The 18,900-nt window shown below is 45.3% G+C and overlaps 1 long non-coding RNA gene across 1 annotated transcript in view; it reads left to right on the top strand.

Annotated features, from left to right (window-relative positions):
- The window catches only part of LOC136838598 (uncharacterized), a 61,284-nt gene that overhangs the window by 7,571 nt on the left and 34,813 nt on the right, over nucleotides 1–18,900 (top strand). Inside the window, exon 2 of the long non-coding RNA XR_010853051.1 lies at nucleotides 3,117–3,311. This is a non-coding gene — a long non-coding RNA (uncharacterized lncRNA). The remainder of the gene's footprint in view (nucleotides 1–3,116; nucleotides 3,312–18,900) is intronic.

Genomic DNA, 18,900 nt, shown 5'->3' with positions numbered 1-18,900 from the left:
GGGGATAGTGATAGACTCTCGGAGTTTTCGGGCTTTTCCATCCCATCAAAGAGTACTTTCTTGCCGAAGGAAAGTCCAGGACTTCGTGACTCAGCAACTCCTGCTCAGCCAACGCTTGGATGAGTCTTCTTGAACTCTCTCATCAATCGAGAAGTTCGTTCCATTGGGCAGATTGCATTCAAGAGCACTTCAGTTCTACCTCAAAGCCAATTGGAACAGGAAGTCTTTTCCGGACTCGTTCATTTTCAACATCACTCCCCAGATAAAAGAGGATCTCAGATGGTGGTTGGCAAAAGACAGATTTTCGGCAGGAATGTCTCTAACTCCAATAAACCCCGACCTAACGTTATTCTCCGACGCTTCGGATCTAGGTTGGGGAGCCCTCCTCAACAACATGGAAGTATCAGGAACTTGGTCTCCTTCCGAGAGAAACCTCCACATCAACGTGAAGGAACTAAAAGCATTTCATCTTGCACTTCTACATTTTGCAACGATAACCTACCACAAAACTGTAGCGGTGTATTCGGACAGCATGACCGCACTAGCGTACATCAAGAACCAAGGAGGGACTCATTCTTTCACTCTAAACGAAGCGACGAAGGAGCTTCTTCTTTGGGCAAGGAGCAACGAAACTCTTCTAGTGACTCGGTTCATTCACGGCAAATTGAACATCCTGGCGGACGAATTGAGTCGAGGAAAACAGGTCCTACCGACGGAATGGTCACTCAATCCACAGGTATGCACCGACCTGTGGAGATTGTGGGGAAAACCGTTAATAGACCTGTTCGCGACGTCGAGGAACAATCGGCTTCCGTTATATTGCTCCCCAGCCCCGGACCCACAAGCATGGGCAACAGATGCCATGTTGCAGGACTGGTCGAATCTCGACCTTTACGCCTTCCCTCCCTTCAGCATGGTGAGGGAAGTGCTGAGGAAGTTCAGTTCTCACGCTCAACGTGTCAATGACACTAGTCGCTCCTTTTGGCTACACAAAGAGTGGTTTCCCGATCTTTTGAGCCTTCTGACAGACTTTCCAAGACTACTTCCTCAGAGGAAAAGTCTTCTCAGACAGCCACACTTCCTCCGATACCATCAAGGGTTATCCACTCGCTCTGACAGGCTTCAGACTGTCAGGAACTTGTCAGAGCGAAAGGATTTTCAAGAAAGGCTGCAGAGGCTATTGCTAACTGCAGACGACAATCTTCCTCTGCAGTCTACCAATCCAAGTGGACAGTTTTTAGAAAGTGGTGCCAAGAACAAGGAATTTCCTCTTCTAAAACTTCTGTAACTCAAATCGCTGATTTTCTTTTATTCCTAAGAACAGCGAAAGGATTCTCAACATCGACCATCAAAGGCTACAGAGCGATGCTGAGTTCAGTATTTAAACATAGAGGATTAGACCTGTCTTCCAACCAAGACATAACTCATTTAATTAAACATTTCAACACCAGTAAGCAAGCTAAACTCGCAGGAGTCTCTTGGAATTTGGACGTGGTCCTCAACTGGCTTTCAGGTCCACTGTTTGAACCGATAGAGTCGTCGTCTCTTCGCAATCTTACGAAGAAGACTTTATTCTTGGTGGCACTTGCCACAGCCAAAAGAGCCAGTGAACTTCATGCCATTGACAAAAGGATAGGCTTCTCACAAGGCAATGCAGTATACTCATTAACTTTAGAATTTTTGGCCAAAAACGAGGATCCTGCTAATCCTTGGCCTCGCTCCTTTTTTATCAAGAGCCTCTCAGAAGTATTAGGCCCAGACGAGCAAGAGAATGTCCTCTGCCCAGTAAGAACTCTAAGAGTATACCTTGAGAGAACCAAAAACCTTAGAGGTTCGGCCCCTAATCTTTGGTGTTCCGTTAAAAATCCCAGCCGTCCTTTGTCCAAGAATGCACTGTCATTCTTTTTAAGATCCGTAATTTCGGAAGCACATTCGGGAATTCAAGACGATTTACTTCCCTTGTGCAAAGTAAAGGCTCATGAAATAAGAGCTGTGGCAACGTCTTTGGCTTTTAAACGAAACCTGTCTCTCTCTTCGATTTTACAAACAACTTTTTGGAGGTGCAAGTCAGTGTTTGCCATGTTTTATTTACGGGACGTTGAGACAGTGTATGAAAAATGCAGTACTTTAGGTCCGTTTTTCACAGCTGGCATGGTATTGGGGGACGAAGGATAGGAGGAACGCCTTCCCTTTTCCTCTATCCACTCTCCTTGAATAAGGGCAGTCGTACTTCTTGGGAAGTTTGATGTACACTGATCTTCAGTGTCATCAATTGGTTTTTATGGTTTTGGATAAAAGGTTGTATGGTGTAGGTTAATTTTATCTGGTCTTAGTTATTCTATTGTACTGCGCCCAGGGCAAGGGCAATCCACATATCATTATGTGACCCATTGGATTTTTTAGCTTTGGCAACCTGCGATTGACCTCCTACGTTGCAAAGCACCCACTCAGTAGAGGTGATTCTTGGCTCTACCGCCACACCGCTACAGGTCAAGAGGAGCTACGACCAGAGGCAGTACCCGTCTGCTGTTGCTCCCTCGCCAGGTAAGGTTTCAACAAGCATTCCAAGATGCTAGCTAATTTGCTATCCCAAATTATCCCCCATATCAAGTAGTTTTTTGGGTAGTATATATATGTCCATTCATCCCACCTCCACTCAATGTGGGATTCAGCTATGTAATTATTTGGTAAGTTACATATATAAAAATGACATTTTTATAATAAAATAAAGTTTTATATATACTTACCAAATAATTACATGATTGGAGCCCGCCCTCCTCCCCTCTCATGGACATAGAGCATAAACAAATTGAGCTCCTTAGCTAAGTTGTACCTATTCTTCCCCGAAAGTGGGCGGGGCAACATACCTACACTCAAAACAAAAGAGCGCTACCGCGAATTTCGAATTTTGAGCTGCCGCGTAAAGTAGAAACTATAGCTATGTAATTATTTGGTAAGTATATATAAAACTTTATTTTATTATAAAAATGTCATTTTGAGTCATAAGGGGAGCCTGTGGGTACTGTGTACCTGGAAACCCACCAGTCTTAGTTTTAGTGGGTAGGTGGTGTTTTTATATTTTATGGTGTAGGTGATGTTAGTGTTTTTTTCTTCAGGTCATTTGGTTTGTCAGTGCTGTGTCCAGGGCAGGGGCAACTGGCTACTTGTATACTTTGTTAGTCACCGAGTTCATCCCTTGCTGCAAAGTACCCACTGATGTAGAGGTGCATCTGGCCAACTCGCCACACCCTACATGGTTAAGATGACCACCAACCAGAGGCAGTATCTACTTGCAGCAGCTCTCTTACTAGGTAAGGCCAATGCTAATAATTTCTATTCTCTGACTCATTATCATCCATAATGTTTTGGGGTAGAAAATCCATATCCCACCTCCGTGTCAATTTGGGATTCAGCAGTGTAATTACTTGTAAGTTACATATATAAAAATTAAATTTTTGTGATAAAGTTTTATATATAGCCTACTTACCAAGTAATTACGAGTCAAAACCCTCCCCCCCATCCCTCATGGAAAGTGGGCGGGGTCTAGTCACCTACACCGACACTAGCGCTGCCGCAAATTTCAAAATTTTTAAGCTGCCAGCGAGTGAAACAGTAAGCAATGTAATTACTGTACTTGGTAAGTATGTATAAAACTTGATTTTATATAAGTAACTTAACAAATAATTACATAGCTATTAGTTTCTACTTTACGTGGCAGCTCAAAATTCAATATTCACAGTAGCACTCTTTTGCTTTGGGCGTAGGTAGACTGCCCCGCCCACTTTCGGGAGAGAACAGGTAGGTTACAACATAGCTAAAGAGCTCAATTCATTTCTGCTGGTCAATGACTAAACATTGGTTATTGAGCAGCTCTTGGTTTTTTTTCACTGGATGGTTGGATATCTTCATTTGGTGAAGTACTCTTTGTTGTTTGGTAGCATTCAGCTGTTAATTAGCTTAGCTAATATTCACTTAACTTTATCAATTGTGACTTTCCCGATTTGGACTTTTTGACTAATGTCAGACTCTAGTTTGTCTAGCATTAGGTACTGTGTTGCAGCAAAGGCTGCAAGACTAGACTCACTTCTGCCAAGTACAACACTCATACTGTCTGTAGGTCTTGCAGGGAGCAAATTTGCTCACCTGATCTTAATTGTGAGGAATGTATGGACTGGGATAAGGGGAAGTGGAAGACTTTGCAGACCCATTTAGATAAATTGCAACATGACAGACTGAGAAAAGCAACTGCTAGGGCTGAAGTTAAGGCTTCTGCTAGTTCAGTTAATTCCCCGGGAGTTGATATGGCTGCTTTGCCTATCCCTTCTACACTTGTGACCGCCTTTTCTCCTATTTCCAGGTCTCCGACTTTTCTTGTTACAGTACTCCGTTACCTGGCTCACATTCTTCTGAACCCATGCCATTGCCAGCCTAGAAGCACGTGTGGATCAGAAATTTAATTTGTTGGTCAGTACCATTTCCCAGATTGGGAATTCTGTGAAAGTCCTAATGGATAAATTTAACAGTGTTGGTGCAGTGTTAGTGGAGGGGGTGGCTACTCATCCCACCGATGCTCCTAGACCAAGGTCCCTGCAAAACTCCCCTTGCTAACCTGGGAGGAAGCAAACTGGCAGTCCAAGGGAGGTTGGTGGGGTTTGCCCATGATCAGTTCTTCCTCAACCGACCCTGTTGTCCGTAAGTCCCAGGACTTAGAGGACCGCCATTGAAAAGGCGTCTGACTGGTTGTTCATACCTTATCTTCTAGCGATTAGGACTCACATGGGCCCAAAAAGTGCAGTGGGCATTTTGCTAAGGTTTCAAGGCTGTTGAAAAGGCCAGGCGCTTCGTTGGAAGTTGATCCCTCTCTAAAGCTCGAAAGTGAGCTTTAGAGAGGGACTGCAGCCTGCTCTCTTCATGTAGTGTTTGGGAATCTCCTGTTCAAGCTTCTCGCACCCGTTCAGTGTCCACTGAGTGCCCTGACTCCAAAAGAGTGTATGCCAGTCCCATGCATCAATGGAAAGTGTCCAAGCGCCCAGAGTCCGCAAGGTTTATCGTATGAACATCCAGCGTATGGACGCCAGGTGTCCAAGCGCCCATCGTATGAGTGCCCAGAAGCCGAGCACCCAACTTATCAGAGCCCAGTGTCCGAGCTTCGAGCTCCCAACTGCCTAGTGTCCTCTAAGAGTGTCACAGCCTCTAAGTGTTCTGTGTCTGTTCAGTCAGTGAGCGGGCGTCCAGTGTCCAAGCGTCCGGTGGCAGCCCATGTTTCCGTTGATGTTTATCCCCTGTCAGTGTGTGGTGCCACAGGTAGGACACCCAGTACCTGATATATCAAGTGAGTTACCTTCTGTTGTGGAAGACCCATCATTGGCTCTGATTCAACGCCGACTTGATAGTACAGTATTCTGAGCTTGTTTCAGAAACCAGCCCCTGTGGTTCAGGAACCTACGGGCCCTCCGATGTCGCCCAATTCCTCTGATGAGGAACCAGAGGAAGAGGAACAACCAACATCGAACTATTAGGTGCCTTTAAGATATTTCTTGGTATGCTATCCTTCGTTCTTCTTCTCCGGGCTTGGGTTTTTTGATGTGGCAACCTGCAGGAACTTCCAGATTACCTTGTATAGTTCTGTCCTCTTCATCAAGGAACGCGTTTGCCGCATCGACGACTGGTTGTTGGAGAAGAGGGATGTCGGGAAAGCGGTTTTCTGTGTGCCTCCCTCTCGCTTGATATGGCAGAAATATCTGTCATACGCAACTGAAGAAGCACCTTCCTTGGAAGTTTCTGCCTCCTCTCAAGGGGACTTCTCCAGTCTCATAGAGGCTTCACGTTGCTCTGCCTACTCCTCTCCAAGGATCCTTTTTAATGTGTCGGAGGTGGACCATCTTATTAAGGATAATATTTTTAAAGCCTTCGAGGCCCTCAGCTTCCTTGATTGGACGGTTGGGGGTTTAGCAAAGAAGATAGAAGACTGCACCATGCTTCAGGAGAACTACGCTTCAGATTGGTTGGAGGTTCTAGCTTGCACTGATAGAGCAGTGAGAGACGGCGCCCAAGAGTTGGCGACCACCTTTACCACTGGAGTTCTGAAGAAAGGAGATTTGTGGTGCTCATTTACCGCTAAGGGAGCCACGCCCTCTCAACATTCCTCTCTCCTGTTTGCACCTTTAAACAGGACCAGTTTATTCCCGCAAGAGACTCTGGAATGAGTAACAGCCGAACTCCAGAAGAAATCTACACAAGACCTTCTCGCACAGTCCGCCAAGAGGACTAGGATCCCAGCGCAAGCTCCTTCAACTGCCACAACTGTTGTCACAGCAGCCCTTTCGAGGTGCTAGAGGTCACTTCCAGTCCCATCCTAGAACCAACCTCCGGACGACACTACCTGTCAAGAAACCTTCACTTCTTGCCAATCACAACAGAGATAAATGAGGACTGCATTGGTGGAGGTCCAAAGAAAGGCTGACAGAAGGGAAATCTCTTCCCCCGGTGAGCCCCAACCTAGACTTCTTTTCCAACACGTCAGATCTAGGTTGGGGAGCTCTCCTTGGGAACCAAGAAGTATCAGGAAGGTGGTCCCCAAAGGAGAAAGAGCTACACAACTAACTAAAGATAGTTGAAGGCAGGTTACCTGGGACTGAGACACTGCAACAGAAGTCTGGAACAAGACAATTATGGTGCATGCAGACAACACCACAGCCTTGGCCTACATAAAACATCAAGGGGGAACTCGCTCGTTCTCTCTTTGCGAGATAGCAAGAGATCTGTTGTGCTGGGCAGATCAGAACCCAGACCCAGTTGGTTACGAGGTTCATTCAAGGCAAATGCAATGTCCTGGCAGACGAATTGAGCCGCCGGAATCAGGTCCTTCCGACGGAATGGACGCTGGACTATCTGGTTTCCACAGCCTGTGGAGTCTGTGGGGACACGCAGCTCTAGATTTGTATGCTGCATCTCGAAATCACCATCTGCCTTTGTTCTGCTCCTCAGTTCTGGACCCTCTCACCTGGGCAATGGAAGCGACGACCCAAGATTTGTCCAATTTGGACCTTTACGCCTTCCCTCTTTTCGGGATGATACGAGAAGTCCTCAAGAAGTTCCATTCGCACAGCACCGTAAGGATGACTCTTGTGGCCCCCTTTTGGCCACAGAAGGAATGGTTCCTGGACCTACTAGATCTCTGCACAGACTTCCCAAGGCTCCTCCCTGCTATTCCAAGTCTTCTCAGACAACCACACTGCAGGAAATTCCGTCAAGGCCTATTCACTCTGGCCCTGACAGGCTTTCAACTGTCAGTAAGTTCATCCAAGCAAAAGGATTATCGAGATCGACGGCAGAGGCCATCGCCAAGTGTGGACGTGACTCTTCCAACAAGCTCTACTAGGCAAAGTGGGAGCTTTTTAGAACTTGGTGCAAAAGAAGCGGTGTTTGTCTTCTCAGACATCTATCCCTCAAATAGCGGACTCTCTTCTGTATTTGAGATCTTTGCAAGGACTGTCTTCCTCCACTATAAAAGTTTATAGAGCAATGCCCAGCTCTGTTTTCCATCACAGAGGCCTCAACTTTCTTCTAACCAAAATACTTCAGACCTTATTAAGTCATTCGATACCACTAAATCTAGAAAGGAGGAGAATTTCTTGTGGAATCTAGATGTAGTGCTTAAGTGGTTGTCTAGTACGCGCTTCGAACCCATGCGCTCTTCCTCTCTGAGGAACTTGACAAGGAAGACTATTTTTATATAAGTAACTTACCAAGTAATTACATAGCTATAGTTTCCACTTAACGGCAGCTTAGATTCAAAATTTCACGGGTAGCGCTTCAGTATAGCTTGTGTAGGTGATCAGCCCATTCCACTAACGGAATATTGGAACGACCTAGTGAACAATTCTCATTCGTTTCCTGCCGTCCGTGGTGGCAACACCTGGTCTGGAGGTAGCATTTTTGTTATTTTCCGGTTATTTTACCAGATTCCGATGGAAGATTCTTTAAATCAATCATCGGAATGTGTATATTGTAGCCTTCAAGCTGAAATCTTTCAGGATGAGTTTTTTCTTGTTTTGTTTTACATTGATTCAGTCATCATTGAGCCGCTGGTAAACGACGCCCTTTGCCTTGATGGTTTGTTTACTGGTTAGGCTTCTGGTGGCGTCGATAATAGTTTTGCATTAAAAGTAATTCTCAGATGTTACAACATTCCATTATAAAAGTAAACTGTATGCTACATATTTTCATTAGGCCATAAATTTTGGCAATTTATGATTTGTTTATCAGTCATATGCTTTGCGCAAACCACTGATAATTGCCCTGAAAGTAGTTCTTGGGTATTTTGCCATTTCATTAAGCCTGTAACTTTTGCAGTTATGAATTATTTACGGGACCTATGCTTCCTGGAAGCCTCCAGGAAATAAATTTTTTACATAACCATCACACCTTCCTTTGCAGAACTCAAAGTGCTAGGCAGAAAGTAGTAAGGAGAGAATTGGGGTTTTTGTTGGCGGCTACAAGTTGACGTTCTCGACAGCCAAGAAACAGCTCACGCTATGAACCTTGCTGGCACTGATCTCGGGTGCCAGCTTCGTCCCCAGCACCCTCCGTCATGTGCTTGGCGCCAGCACTAGCGCCAATTCTCTCCTACTAGCCATCTTACCACATGCTTCCATGCCTTTCTTCCCTTTCCATACCTTTGCCAGTCTTGTGTCTTGGTTAACAGATGTTAACCTTGTTATAGTGAAGTGTATTGCAGTGGAGGAGGTGACTACTCGTCCCCCGATGGCCCTAGACAGAAGGCCCCAGTCAAACTCCCCTTGCAAACCTGGGAGGCAGCAAACTGGAAGTCCAAGGGAGGTCGGGGGTTTCACACGGGTTGTTGCCCCCTCAGTCGAGCCTGTTGTGGTCCCAGGTATCGGCAGATGGCCACTGGAAAGGCGTCTTGTTGGATGTGTAGTGGAGGAGGTAACTATCCGGCCCTTTTAGATTTCATAAACCCAGTCCCTGTCAAATTTCCCTGCAAATCTGGGAGTAGCCATACTGTGGTCCATGTGAGTCCAAAAGGGTTTCACCCCGGATAAGTTGCCCCTCAGTCGAGCCTGTTGTCCGCAGGTCTCGATGGACAGCCATTGAAAAGGCGTCCATGAAGATGTGCTTACCTTGGCCGTAGTGGAGCCAATGACGTTTTTTCGGTTTACAGATCCCAGTGTGGACAAGAGGCTCCATTGACACTTTCGGGATCCCAGTGTGGTTAGTTATGGATCAAAGTGTAAACTAGTGACACCAGTGGTGGTTTTTTGGATTTATCTCAACCATTGTAAAGATATATTTCAGTGGTTGTCGTCATTGCTCTCCGAATCTGGACAGTCAGCGTCCAAGTTCCAAGCTCCCAAGTTCCAAGCACCCAAATTCCAAGCTCCCGAGTTCCGAACTCCGAAGTTCCGAGTTCCAAGCACCCAAGTTCCGAGTTTCAAGTTCTGAGCTCCTGAGTTCTCAACTCCCAAGTTCTGAGTTCTCAACTCCCAAGTTCCGAGCTCCCAAGCTCCAAGTGCCCGAGTTCCAAGCTCCCGAGTTCCGAGCTCCCAACTTCTAGAAGAGCTCCCAGGTTCTGAGCATCCAAGTTCCAAGCTCCCAACTCCCGAGTGCCCAGTGTCTGAGCTCATGTTTGTGCGGCCACCTGTGTCCTATGTCCACTCCTCATCCTGTCCATTTCGAGCCAGCTATCAGTTATCTGACACCTCACTCGGGACTACAGACACTACCTCTTCACTTTTCTATGTCGGTTTCGTCCACTCCTTTCCTTCGTTGGAGACCATTCAGCACCAACTTAGTAATATGTTGGGCCTGTTACATTGTCCACTGAAAGTCTAGTGTCCAGTGTCAGAGCACCCAGTGCCTTGGATTGTTTCCATGCCCTGTCATGTACAAACTTGGCAGAGTTTTTTCCATTCTTGTTTTGTATTCTCTCGAAGGAGATCTCTGGTGCTCTTTTCTACTGTGAGATTCACACAGTTGCAATGGGTTGTCAACATTCCGACACTAGTTTCGGAGCACTCAACATTTTTTCTTGAACTTTGCTCCTGACAATGGGCTGCCTGACCACAGTTATTCATTTCCCTCTCTTAGACAGTAAATGAAGGTCAAGAGGGAGACGATCCAGTTAGTTCTTTCACCCATTCTCCAGGGCGATTGGATAGGAGCTTGGATATGCAGGGAGCACTCTTCCAGACCCCTGTCCAAACCCCAGAGAGTTTTTTAGTTTTGCCTTTCGGGACAGGGCTTCCCAATCGGGAGTCTTTGCTTCAACCTCCCGATTACTAGCTCTTCCTGCATTTGGCTTCCCCTTTTGTCTGGGCATTACTTCAGTCTTTACATGTTGACTGACTTCATTATCCTCAAAGAAAAGGGGCTCGGAGGCTCTTGACAGTAACCTTCGCCGGGACAGGGAAGCACAGTCGGACACCTCCTTGTTTTTCATTAGCCCAGGTTTCTTTAGTCAGATTTCCAGTGGTGGCTCTCTGAACATGACTTGTGCAAGGGAATTCCTTCTTCTGCTGAGCTTAGTTCTAGTCGTCTTCTCAGCACCTCAGATCTAGATCAAAGGAGCCCATTTGAAGAACCGGGAAGATGTACAGGATTTGGTCCCCAAGAAGAACGGAACCTCACTTATACTTTGGAGAGCGAAAGTGTTTTTCTTATGGCCCTAGTACTGCTCGACCCTAGCTCTATGGTAGTGTGTTTGGATTAGACCTCAGTCCTAACATATCTACTTAAGCAGGGAAGCTGGATCCAGCATTTCCTCATGATCAATCAGCAGAGTTCTTCTTCTGTTGACAGATCAGTCAAGTCTTCTAGTCATTTGATTTATTCAGGGACTAAGCGTCGAAGGACGTACTGGGCCATCAGAAGCTTGTCCTTCCTATCATGGCCTTTTGATTCCTGAGTTGTCAGAATCTCTTTATTGTATGAAGCAAGCTAACCTTAGACCTGTTTGCCTCTTCAAGGAACCTTCTACGTGGTCGAGGAAGCCCTGAATAGTCATAGGTTTAGTTTCCAGTTACTGGTGGACTCTTCAAGATCTTAACTCAAAGCTGTGTCATCTCAAACAACCTAGCTTCAGATACTACCACAGGGGTCCACTCTTGCCCAGACGGGCACTGGACTTCCATAGGATTGTCTTTCAAAGAGTCTTCAAGATGTGTTGCAGAGGCTATTACGAGATTCAGAAGTCACCCTCTTCCTCTGTCTCCCAGACTTAGTGGTCGTCTTCCAAAGCTGGTGTCTCAGACTCTTCGTCTCTTCTTTTTAGTCATCTCTGACCCTGCTGCAGACTACCTCTTTGTTTTTGAGAAGATCTAGGTTCTCTCGCATTCCTTGAAGAGGTACCAATCTATGCTTATCTCTGGTTAAGCACAGAGACCTAAGTCTTTCATCTTCTCAAAGACTCGCAAGCCTTTCTCACACCCAGCTAGGAAGCAAGAGGTGTATTATCATCAGTTTTTCCTTTGATTTTAGCCAAGAACGAGGATCCATCCGAGACCTGGATCCGTTCTTTCTCCCTTAGAGCTTGATGGACATGCTTGGCTTCCAGGAGCTATGGCCAGCTCCTGAATTCCTAACTTGCCTGGTGTCCACCTTGCCTGACACCAGCTGCAACCTGGTGTCAGTGCATGCCCCAAGCCCCAGGAGCGCTCACCAACTCTGAGGGAAAGAATGAGCTCTCTGTCCAATTGGAGTTTTTTAGGTATTTACCTGAACGGGACTTGATAATCTAGAGGGCTTTCTTGTCCTTTGACATTTGTTCAAGAACCCCTCTCGCTGGGATTAAGATTGCATTGTCCTTCATCCTTAAGAGAATTTCTGAAACACTCAGATTCAGAAGAACAACTTTGCCTTCTTTTAGTGAAAGCTGAGGTTATCTGAGCAGCCTCTACATCTTTAGCTTTCAGCTTTCAGGCACACATGTCCCTTACTTCCATTTGGCATCAGCCTACTGGAAGCATATTGTCCTTCACGCCTCACTATCTCAAGAAGTGAAACCTGAACTTCTAGCTCTGCTGGCACCCAGCTCTTCGGGCACCAGTTACAGTCGTCACCAGCTTTAGAGCTTCCAGAGCCTCGAGCTGCTAGCTTGCCTGGCAGCCAGCTCACCTGGCACCAGCTACAAGTTGGGCCCCAGCTATAGAACCCCCAGAGCTTCGGGCTCCCCTGGTGCTCAACTTGCCTGGCACCAGCTACAGTCTGGCGCCAACTTTAGAGCTTAGGGCTTTCGTGATCTCCCAGCAGCTCAGCTGGCGCCCAGCTCGCTTTGTGCCAGCTATAGTCTGGCACCAGTGATATTTATACCAATCCGCGAGCTTCCACAGCTGGCCTGGCACCAACTCCAGACTGGCGCCAGCTAAGTAGCGTGTAAATTCTACAGTACCACAGGATAGTGACTGGCATGGCATGGCAGGAGGAAGCATAAGATTTTCTCCTACTCTCTCTTCACCTTCTGGTGGGGTATAGATTTTTTTTAGGAGCCAGGAGGTACAAAGTACCTGGAGCACCCACCACTCTCAGTGGATGGGTTGTGGTGTTATTTCAGTGTAGGTGATGGTGTATCTTGTTGTTTTTACGTTGGTACTGCACCCAGGGCAAGGGCACCTATTAAAGTTTTGCTAGCTATTGGATAACTCCTTAGCTGCATAACTTCTACTGACGCTTTGGTAGCCAATGGAGTATCCTTCGCTACAAAGCCCCCACTTAAGTAGAGGCGACCCTTGGCTCTACCGCTACGCCACCACAGGTTAAGTTGAGCATCAACCAGTTGCAGTTTTATACTGCAGGCTCTCTTAACTAATAAGGAACGACAAGCTTTGTATTCAATGCTAGCAACTTTTCTATTTCAAATTCATTACATGACTTAACGTTTTTGGAGTAGAATACCATGTCCATGTATAGAATACCATGTCCATGTATCCCACCTCCTGTCAATTTGGGATTCAGCTATGTAATTACTTGGTAAGTTACTTATATAAAAATGACATATTTATAATAAAGTTTTATATATACTTACCAAGTAATTACAGAATCGGAGCCCACCCTCCCCTCTGATGGACATAAGGCATAAAACAAATGAGAATTGTTTGCTAGGTCGTTCCAGTATTATGTTAGTGGAACAGGCTGATCACCTACACAAACTATACTGAAGTGCTACCCATGAAATTTTAAATCTAAGCTGCTGTTAGTGGAAACTATAGCTATGTAATTACTTGGTAAGTATATATAAGACTTTATTTTATTATAAAAATGTCATTTTTCTCATAGCTCTGGCCACTGCAAAGAGAATAAGTGAGCTTCACGCAATCGACAAGAGGATCTGCTTTTCCAAGGAAGACATAGTTTGCTCCCTCTCCCTAAGTTTTTTAGCAAAGAATGAGAACCCTTCACGACCATGGCCTCATTCTTTCACCTTTAAGAGTCTATCTGATATTTTAGGGACAGAAGAGGAGGAAAGAGTGCTGTGTCCGGTGAGAGCCCTCAGGTATTACCTGCATCGAACCGAGAAAATTAGAGGGCAGTTTTCAAATTTGTGGTGCTTAGTTAAAAATCCCTCTAGACCTTTATCAAAGAATGCCATTTCCTTCATCTTGAGAGATCTCATTATGGAACCTCTACCTGGACTCCCAGGTAGAGGAAAATAACTTGAAAGTCATGAAAGTTAAGGTACTTGATGTAAGGGCAGTTGCTACATCAGTGGCTTTCAAGCACAATCTTTCCCTATCCTCCTTTTTATAGGCAACATACTGGAGAAGCAAGTCGGTGTTTGTGATGCACTACCAGTGGGACATTGAAACTATATACAAAAACTGCAGTACCTTGGGACCGGTGTCCGTAGCTGGCATAGTGTTGGGTGAGGAAGTGTAGGAAGTATCCCTTCCTATGTGTCTATCTCTTCGCCTTGTATGTGGTGCTGAGTCCTGGTGAAGCCTGGAAGGTACAAGATACTTGGAGTGCCCACCAATTTTATTGTTGGGTAGTGTTCATGTTTTTTTATTTTTTTTTTATTTTATGGTGTAGGTGATATTGTTGTTTAGTTTTAATTGTATAGTATTATGGTACCGTGCCCTGGGCAGGGGCAGTTGTCTGAGCTTTGTTGGCCTTTGGTAATGACCTTTGCCACAAAGTTCCTTCTGTATACTTTGCCAGCCTTCGGAGTACTCCTTCACTGCAGAGTATCCCACTTCAGTAGAGGCGATCTTGGCTATACCGCCACATCACTACAGGTTGAGATGAGCACCAACCAGAGGCAGTAATTACCTGCAGCAGCTCTCTCGCCAGGTAAGGAAACGGCAAGCATTGTCTTAGTGCTAGCCTATATTAGTTCATTAACTTATGTGTTAGACTGTTATTTTGGTGTCCATGATACCCCACCTCCTTTTAATGTGGAAAAAGCTAAGTAATTACTGGATAAGTTACTTATATAAAAATGACATTTTTATGATAAAATAGTTTTATATATACTTACACAGTAATTACAGAGGGGGCCCACCCTCCTCCCCGCACGTGGACATTTTAGCATAAACAAATTGAGCTATTGGCTAGGTTGTTCCTCTGTCTTACCCCGAAAGTGGGCAGGGTCTTGTCACCTACACAAACAAAAGAATTACTACCGCAGAATTCAAAATTCAAGGCTGCCGTTCAAGTAGAAACTCTTAGCTAAGTAATTACTGGGTAAGTATATATATGTAAAACTTTATTTTATCATAAAAATGTAATTTTTTGTGCTGTGGTGTTTTTTGGATTATAAATATGAAGGGTTTCTATAGCACTTGTAGAATTACTAAAGCTTACAAATTTGTGATGGCATAGCTATAACAATTTTCATGGCTGATCCTATTGTACACAATTCTGCTGTGAAAACAAAAGCATTGCTAGGCAAGGAAAATTGGTATTGGTATATTTTGTTGGGTGATATGACTGACAATCCCCTGCCTGATGAAGATGTGCACCCATCTGTGTATATTGTATGGTGTATATTGACTTGTGTGTTCTGTTGAACTCTGTACACAAGTCATTTTGCAATGTCTTGGGTTTAACCTGTTGGATAGTGGATAAATAACCTGTGACCCAGTCCCACTTTTAAAGTATGAAAATTTAAGGAAAATTTATTTTTTATATATGTAACTTACCCAGTAATTACATTGCTGTAGTTTCTTCTTGCACAGCAGCTTGAATTTTGAAATTCGCAGTAACACTTCTTGCTAGAGTAGAGTCGAGTAGATGACTAGACCCTGCCCACTTTCTGGGGAAGAAGAGGAACAACTTAGCAACCGGCCTCAATTTGTTTCTGCCATCCTATGGCTACACAGGGTTGTAGGAGCGCAGCTTGGTTTCAGATTTGCATGTTATCTACCCTTTTTGGTAGATAACATGCAAATCTTTTCTTAGATTTGATTTTTCTCTAAGTATTTGTAACTTGACTGATTTTTGACAATGTCTGATTCTAGCTCATCTGGTTTTTGGTATTCCAGCAAAGGCTGCAATACTAGGTTAACAAAAGCTTCATATGACTCGCACTCTATTTGCATTTCTTGTAGAGGGCAGATTTGCAACATTAATCTCACTTGTGATGAATGCATAGGTTGAGATGAAAAGACTTGGAAGACTTTAGCTTCTCACCTTGCAAGACTAGGAAGAGATAGGAACCGTAAAGTAGCTTCTAGAGCTGAGAGAAAATCCTTGGTTAGTCAGAATATGACTCCTAAGTCGGTAAATGTTGATGTACCTGTTATTTCATCACCTGTATCCAATGTATCTCTCGTGTCTAGTCCTCATGTACCATCCTCTCCTGGCTCCCGTGCTTCCAAACCCGATTGCATTGCAAAGCTCGAGACCAGGATTGACTAAAAGTTTGGTTTTATGATTAACACAGTGTCCCAATTAAGGGAATCGGTGCATTTTCTATTGGAAAAGATGAATGAAAAAAGTGTTAGTGAAGTGATAGTTGAGGAGGTGGCTACCCATCCCGCCGACTCTCCTAGGCAAAGATCACTGCCAGACTTCCCTAACCCTGGGGGAAGGTATACTGGAAGACCAAGGGAGGTTGGTGGGGTCGGCCCATGGGTAAGTCACCCCTTCAATCACGCCTGTGGCGTCCTAGGTGACAATAGAGAACCAATGGAAAGGCGTCTCGGACGTTCATCGCCTATCCTCTAGTCCCAGAACACCCAGTCCAGATAAGAGGCGCCAGTGGCGTTTCTCTAAGGAGTCTTGTCCCTTGAAGAAGCGCTCGTCGTATTTGGATCAGACGTCTCCGCTCCCCATCAAGAGACTAGAGAACTTTCCTGTAGTCCCAGACCATCTTGGAGTTTTTGGGACAGCCCGGAACACTTTTCATCAGATAATTCCTCTGGCCACCAGATTTTGGCTCCCAAGTGCTCTCCTATGACTCAAAGGTGCTCTTTGTTGTCTTCCAAGCATCCGCCCTCCAAGGAGTGTCAGTATTTTTCTGCAGAGCGCCCATGGGCGCCAGAGCACCCAACAATGCCCAAACTTCCAGTTACTCCCAGACGCTCAGTAGCGCCCAAACGCCCTTCATCCGGGCGCCCAGGCACCAGACCCTGTCTGTTCAAATTTTTATTCCAAGCACCTAGCGCCAATTCTGGATCGCCAATCTTCTTGCACATCTAAGACTGATCCTCTCGTGGAGGAAGAACTAGATCCTTCTCTAGCTCCCATTCAACATCAGTTGAATTAATATTTTAGATGTCCTTGGAAGAGGAGGATTTAGGCCAGCAGTCGATTCCTTCAGCCTACGCCGACCTTTGAGTTATTTGCTGCTGTCGTTCCCGGATTTCTTTTCTCCAGCGACTCCTGGGGCTCCACAGTCAGTGTTCTTGATGAGTAATCCTATCGATTCCTCCAACCTCCTGAAGTTGGTTCTGTCTTCATCCTCAAGGAAAGCTTTGGACAATATTGATGTTTGGCTTTCGGAAAAGCAAGATCAAGGGAAAGCCGCCTTCTCGTCTCTCTCGTTTGAGATACCAGTCATACACCACTGGAGAAGCTCCTTCCCTGGGAGTGGCTGCCTCTTCCCAGGGGGATTTCTCAGGAATTATAGACTCGGCACACAGGTCAGCCTTTGCCTCAGCGAAAATGTTTTTCTTACATCTTCTTAAAAACCTTTTTAAGGTTTTTGAGGTGCTAAGCTTCTTTGATTGGGAGCCTTAGCAAAGAAGATTCAGGATTTCTCCCCCTTATCTGGAGATTGCACGTCGGACTAGCAGAGAGTTATCTACTGTACGGACAAGACTGTGAGAGACGGTTCCCATGAATTAGCCTCTCTTTTTGCCATGGGGATACTGAAGAAGAGGGAGATCTGGTGTTCGCTCACCTCTTAAGTGTTACAGTGTCGCAGAGATCAGCGTTTCTCTTCTTGCCTCCTGACCGTCACCATTTTTTCCCGCAATCTGTGTTTGAGATTACTTTGGAGTTACAGAAGAAATCAACACATGAACTTTTGGCACAATCCATGAGACGCCCCAGGGATTGGTCATACTTCAGTGCCAGATCAGCCTCACCTGTTCAGAGACAGCCCTTTTGAGGAGGTAGACAGCTATCAGCCTGTAAATCTCAGGCCACTGTTTGCATCGCCTCCCGAGCCTGCATCTCAGAAGTGAGGAGACAGTCCTCCATGCACCCATGGATGCCAGACTTCTCTTTGGGAGAAATGGAGTGCACAAGGGGCAGAACCATGGATAGTAGAAATCTTGAAGGAGGGATACTCAGTCCCTTTCAAAGAGAGACCACCATTAGTCAACACACCAGTTGAGTTAATGGCCTACTCTGCCGGTTCAGAGAAGTTTTTGGCCCTCTCAGAGGAGGTTTCATCGCTTCTCAAAAAAGGGCCAATAGAAATAGTCGAGGATGTCAGTTCGATGGGCTTTTACAATAGGTTGTTTGTAGTCCCCAAGTTAACAGGGGGATGGATACCGGTCCTCGACGAAAGTGCACTGAATCTCTTCATCGAAAAGACAAGGTTCAAAATGGAAATGGATCCCTCTGTTCTTTCATCCATTCGTCAGGGAGATTGGATGATCTCCCTAGACATGCAAGATGCTTATTTTTACATCCTCTCTCACCCTTCATTGAGAAAGTATCTGCGGTTTGTTTTCAAGAAAGATATTTTCCAGCTCCGAGTCCTGTGTTTTGGTCTTTTGACAGCCCCACAAGTCTTCACCAGAGTTCTTGCCCTGCTGGCCATGTGGCTTAATCTAGTGGAAGTCAACATAACTCTTTATCTGGATGATTGGCTAATTCGTTCACCCACGAAAGATCATTGCATGGAGGACTTCGGAGGACCCTTCTTTTAACTCGAGAACTAGATTTACTGATAAACCTACCAAAATCCCAGCTGATTCTCTCTCAGAGGATTCTGTATTTGGAGATTCAGATAGACTCTCAGAGTTTTCAGGGTATTCCATCCAACAGGAGAATAGAGTCCTGCCTGAAAATTGCCAACCACTTCCTTTCAATTCAGACCTGTTCAGCCAGAGGTTGGGTGAGCCTATTGGGCACTCTGTCATCGATAGAACAGTTCATCAGGTTGGGGAGATTACACATGAGAGTCCAATTTTTTCTCAAAATCAACTGGGACCGAAAAATTTACCCAGACATGTACGTCTTTCCAGTAATGGAAAAGATCAAAGGTGATCTGCGGTGGTGACAGTCCGCAGACAGGTATGCAGAAGAGAAGTCTCTTCTCCCACTGAACCCAGACTTAGACTACTTCTCCGACTTGTCAGACATGTGTTGGGGAGCCCATCTAAGAGACAAAGAAATTTCGGGTTCTTGGTCTCAAGAGGAGAGACTTCTTCACATCAGCAACAAGGAACTGAGAGCAATTCATTTGAGACTGTTACACTTTGAGGA

The sequence above is a fragment of the Macrobrachium rosenbergii genome, chromosome 5 (assembly GCF_040412425.1).
Source record: "Macrobrachium rosenbergii isolate ZJJX-2024 chromosome 5, ASM4041242v1, whole genome shotgun sequence".
Classification (NCBI taxonomy): domain Eukaryota; kingdom Metazoa; phylum Arthropoda; class Malacostraca; order Decapoda; family Palaemonidae; genus Macrobrachium; species Macrobrachium rosenbergii.
This window is presented reverse-complemented; position numbering and strand designations above follow the sequence as displayed.